This window comes from Phascolarctos cinereus, unplaced genomic scaffold, assembly GCF_003287225.1.
Source record: "Phascolarctos cinereus isolate Bilbo 61053 unplaced genomic scaffold, phaCin_HiC Scaffold_5;HRSCAF=322, whole genome shotgun sequence".
Classification (NCBI taxonomy): domain Eukaryota; kingdom Metazoa; phylum Chordata; class Mammalia; order Diprotodontia; family Phascolarctidae; genus Phascolarctos; species Phascolarctos cinereus.
In genome coordinates, this window is record NW_027555958.1 from 363,779,834 (window position 1) to 363,785,833 (window position 6,000).

Consider the following 6,000-nt stretch of genomic DNA (forward strand, 5'->3'; position numbering starts at 1 on the left):
TTTAAATATGTAATGCTACCACAACCCCTCCAACCTCTGTTTTTGGACCTTTTTTCTTTTGAAGAATTGTAGATGATTCTCCAGAGCCACACTCCAGTGAGAGTTCCATCACATCAAATTTCAGATACCTGTTAAGTCAAATATACTTCCTATTTTAGGATCTCTAGCACAAATCTTTTGAGAAAGTGTGGCACGGTGGAAATAGTACTGGATTTTATGTCAAACCAACTGGGCTCAAATTCCAACTCAATCACTTACTATTTGTATGATCTTCAGCAAGTTACATAACCCCCCTGGGGCTCAGTTTCCACATTTGTAAAATGAAGGAGTTGAAATGAACTACATGATTTCTAAGGAGAGTTTAAGGAACTGGAGGTCATGGTAAGGACTAAAAATACTGTAGGTTTAACAGGGTGAGACAGAAGGTGAGATAAAATAGGAGTTTGGGTCAGAGAGGGATTTTCAAAGTTCTGGATCATCAAAGTGAAACAGTCTTTTTGCCATTATTGTTTAAGAGGTTGATGAATTGGGAGTTCAGAGTTTATCATATCCATTGAAGTCACCTTTCTGGTAGACAGGAAGATTTTGGCCCTGGTTCTGAACTTCTTGTTAAAGGAGAGGGCAGCTAGGTGGCACAGTGGATAGAGCACCGGCCCTGAAGTCAGGAGGACCTCAGACCAAACACTTGACACTTGCTAGCTATGTGACCCTGGGCAAGTCACTTAACCCCCATTGCCTAAAAACTTAAAAAAAAAAAAGAGAGGGCATGATCTGGCTAGTTAACAATGATGCCAAGTTATTGGACAGGGTAATAGACTGCTGGAGAGAAACCAAAAGAAGAGAGGTTCCTGAATAATAGTTGGAAAGGGACAGGCTGGAAGTGGGCAGAGCAAGGTGTCAAGGTCTAGAACTTCAGGGTCATGACAGTTACCCAGTTCTGGAGAAAGTGGCTAGGGATTTCTAAGGAGTGGCAGTTTCCTGCTCTTTTAGTAATTTAATTTTTTTTCAATTAATCAATTTTTTCAATTAATAATCATATTTCCCATTCCCTCCATCCCAAACAAATGAAGTCAATTCTAGTTAAAAAGCGCTTATTAAGTGCTTGCTATGTTTCTCACCCAGTGATGAACCGGGAATACGAATTCAAGCAGAAAGTCCCTGCCCACAATGATTTACATTCTAATGAGGGAAGACAATAGTTAAAAGGAGGAAGGGGAAAGATAAGAGGAGAAGAGATTAAAGCATAGGTATTTGGCCAGAGGGTGTAGTAGATAAAGCCCACAAAGTCTGGAAAGCAGCCTAGAGAGGAGTGAAGACGTAGATGGTCTGGGTGTCCTCTTTAAAGTGGTGGTTGTGGGAGGAACCAGTGAATTAGAGGAAGAGGTCCCAGGGCATGAGAATACTTCCACTGTGAGAGGTCTAAGTGAAGAGCTTCCTAATGGAAAAAAAAAAGAAAAGAAAAAGAAAACTCTACTAACAAATACGCATAGTAAAACAAAGCAAGTTTCCTTATTGGCCAAGTCCAGAAATGAATGCTTCATTCTGCACTTTGAATTTACCAAAAAAGTCTCAGTCTGCACCCTGAGTTTATCACCTATATCAGTAGGTGGGCATCATGTTTCTTCATCAATCTTGTGGAATCATAGTTGGTCATAGCATTGATCAGAGTTCTTAAGCCTCTCAAAGTTAGTCGTCTTTATGATGCTTTTGTTATTTTATAAAATATTCTGGTTCTCCTCTTTCAATCTACATTAGTTCACACAAGTCTTCCCAGTTTTCTCTGAAACCAATCATTTTGCCATTTTGCCATTTCCTACGGCCCAAAAAGTATTCCATTACCACCATATACCATTGTTCGGCCATTTCCCAGATAGGTACACTTCCATACCTTCTAGTTCTTTCCCACCACACACGTACAAAGCCTCTCTAAATATTTTTGTACATGTAGCTCCTTGTCCTCTGTCATTGATCTCCTTAGGGGTATAGATCTAGTAGTTTTATTGAAGGGTTAAAATGTATGCAGTTTTATGACTTTGTGGGGATGGTTCTGAATTGCTATCTAGAATAGTTTTACCAGTTCCCAGCTCTGCCAATGGTACATGAATGTGTCTGGCCAGGTTTCTACTCTCATAAAATGATTAAGAGTGAAGAGGGAGCATCATGCAGAGAGAAGAGTGCAGAATTTAGAGTTAGAACATTTGGATTCAAATACTGCCTCTGTCTTTTATTACTACTTAACCACTCTGCGAGTTAGTTTCTTTATTTGTAAAATGGAAGAGTTGGGCTAAATAGCCTCTAATGTCTCTTCCAGCTCCAAGGCTATGATCTCATGACCTTTCCTGTGAGTGTGAAGTGAGGAGATTCAGGATAAATGGAGTTTGTTAACAGTTGAATGAAGATTTCAGAAGACACAATGGAATGGATGAGTAGAGGAGGCTATGGACTGTGGAGGAGTAGGAATGAGATGGATGAAGATGAGAATACAGGAAGAAATAGGAAGGAGAGAACATTTTTGCATCAGCAGACACTGATTCTGAAGCACAGGGATAAAGGAAGAATCTTGGCTAGTGATAGGATCAGGAATTACCAGTTGATAGGGGCTATCCACTGTCTGGGAACCTGTGATGACTAAGGATTTAATTAGTGTAGGCCCTCTGACTCCTAGGGACACTGGATACCAATAGCTTTAACACCTCATTGTTGATGAGGAATCAGGAGTTAATCAGTCCTTGGGGCTAGGCTGCACTCACCTTCACATACTAGAACCTTACCCCAAGAGGCACGCCTTAAAGATATCCTATACATGCCCTAGTCACTAACCTTCCAAACATTGAAACAAAGCTACCGTGCCTAATAGCTGAGTGAGGCATCTAGAGGACATAATGGAAACCAAGACCTGATTCGTATTGCTGATTTCCGAAGTTTAAATGGTCGTGAGGTGGCTAGGTGGCTCAGTGGATAAAGAGCCGGACCTGGAGTCAGAAAGACTTGTTTTTGTGAGTTCAAATCTGACTTCAGATACCAACTGTGTGACCCTGGGAAAGTCACTTAACCCTGGTTTGCCTCAGTTATTCATTTGTAAAATGAGCTGAAGAAGGAAATGGCAAACCACTCCAGTATCTCTACCAAGAAAACCCCAAATGGGCTTATCAAGAGTTAGGGCTGAAAAATGACTCAATGACAAATGCTCGCACTGAAAATTTAACAGTAGGCTCTTACAAGCTAGTTTGAGCTGGTTCCAGAACACCACGGGAAAGAGGGCTAGATAATCAAATGTTCAAGGCCTAGCCCTCTCCTTTTCCTGTTCTGCGCCTATTGAAGAAAACCCTTTCTGTCTTTAACTTTTTGTATAACCAGCTGTTTATTCTAGTCTTTAGCCTTCCTGACATTATCTTTACAGATATGTGCCTCTCTAGTCTATTTCTTCCCGGACTATGTGCCCCTCTTTCTAACTTTTTGTACATGCCTCTTTTTAAGCTGAGCTCATTGGGGAACTCCCCATCAACCACACCAGTCTCTTTAGATGATTTCCCTGTTTCTTCCTCCTTGGGATCATTTGCAACGACCATCAGAATTTCATTTTTGAGAGTCTGCTATCTCTCATGAGCTGCCTTCCTTTTTAGAGGCTCAGGCTCTGGGATCATACTATCTTTTTTTCTGAACTTTTTGAAAGAGAGAATTTGACATGAAGAACTTTTTATCTATAAGGATTATTCAACATTGGAAGAGGTTACAGAGGGGAGGCTGTTGGGCTTTTTCCCCTGGAGATCCTTAAAAAATAGGGCAGGTTACCATTTGTTGTAGACAGTTTAGGAACTGAATGACCTGAGGCAGAAGAGGGGATCAGACAGCCTCTGGAGAACCCTTCTAGCTGCATGGCTCAGTGATCATAGGGATCAAATTGATAAATTCTGAATAAAAATGACTTTTTTTTTTACATTTTTTTGCAGAATTCACCTTTAAAGGCCCAATGCCTAGCACTTACAGAAATAAAAGTTCTATTATGTTTCCTCATGTCAGAGTATACAGAGGGTTTATGTGCTTCTCTGGAAAGGAAAGGAAATACAACTGTTTTGCAGGTAATAACAGTTTATTTTATGTCCTATTTTCTTTAACAGTGATTGCTCTTACTTGGAAACTCTCCTGGCATTTTGTAGGCCATAAAAAGTAAAAGGAATGTTCTTTGCTGTTAGTTTCATAAGCCTGGCCCTCTGTCTGTAATCCATGGCAGAAGGCCGGCCAGCTTGGTTCCCAAATACTTTGCCAATACATTGAAGAGGAAAATAGGGATCAGGATGATTTTCCTAACATGCCCCAGGCTACCATGATCATCATTCATTTACTCAATGCTGTTGTAAGGAAACAAGAAGCAATGAGAATTCAGGGAAATGAGAAAAGATTTTCTAGTGGATTGGGAATTGAAACTTGTCGCTAAAAAGTTAAAAAAAAAACAACCTGATATAATTCTAAAGAAGGCTCATTTGTCTTTATTTTTAAAATCATGGTTCCAACTCATGATTTAGCATTTAGGGAAAGTTTTGAGTTAGTTGATATTTTCTTTCTGTGGTTCAAATATGAGGGCCTACATTTTTATAGAGCTTTTTATGCCAACTTTGATGCCCTCATGAATGAATGAATGAATGATAGATGGATTGAAAAAGCATTGGTTAGGCACTTAAACTGTGTGCAGAACACTGTGATAAGCACCAGAGATATAAAGAGAAAAACAGAGAGAGGCTCTGCTCTCAGGGAGCTCACATTCTAACAGGAAAGACAAGATGTAGAAAACACATAGAAAGTTTCAGATGGAAAGTCCCACTGGTCCTCAGGATGCAAAGAGAAGTAGATGGTGATAATTCTTCTTTGATGTCATTTCTACTGATAAAACCACATTCATTTCAGATACTGAAGCATTTGACAGTGCCAAAGACTTTGATTGGAAGAACTTTCTCTTCTGGGCCTTTAGTAGTTGTAGCTGTCCTGGTTGACTGAGTCCCCTCCATTGTGACACCCCATCTTCATAGGCCTTCTCTGAGCAGTTTTCCATTCTCTACTTCTTTCCTTTTCCCCACAAAAATTGAATTGTCCTATGTCTAATTCCTTCAGTGTCCTACTTTCTGTTGATAAATTAAAACAAGCTAATTAATCAATGGGTATCCCTGTTATCTTATTAATTTTTTTTTTCTTAAACAAGGTTTTGCTACAGACAATGCCTTAACCCAAAGGGATGATAGGCACTTTGGATAGCGTGATCTGAGAAGGCTAGAAGGATGAATTTATTTTCAGATATCTAGGCCCTTTGGTACTTCTGAAATCATACTATATCCTTTTAGAGTTGACAGGGACTCAGAGATCATTGTGTCCAACACCTTCAATTTATAGATCAAGAAACTAAGGCTCAAAGAGGGAAAATAATATGTCTGTGATCAAATAGGTAGTAAAACCAGGTACCTAGATGGCCCAGTGGATAGAGTACTGGGTCTGGATTCTATCCAGCCTCAGACACTTACTAGCTGTATGACCCTGGAAAAGTCACAACTTCTGCCTGTGCCAGTTTCCTCATCTGGAAAATTAGGATTATAATAGCATCTACCTCCTAGGATTGTTGTGAGGATCAAATGAGATATTTGTAAAACACTTAACATGACACACAGTAGGTGCTTAACAAATACTTGTATTCTTCCCTTTCCCTTCAAACCCAGGTCCTCTGATTACAAATCCAATGTTGTTTCCATTAGACTCCATTGCCTTTGCCTACCAATAAGACCTCTTCAGATAGGCAAACAAAACAATATAATTAAGGAGCTGATATAAAATTTATGCATTTTCTAAACCCTCTGTATTTCTCCTACCTATAAATGTGGCTATACCTACATGTATAGCTACTGTTTTGCATACATGTCTATGTCTAGCAACATGCGGATTATTTTAGAGATCAACTACCAGCTCCGTTAGCCAAGTTTGCTCTTAGAAGCTCTGTCTGGGAGAAAGGGCTATTTA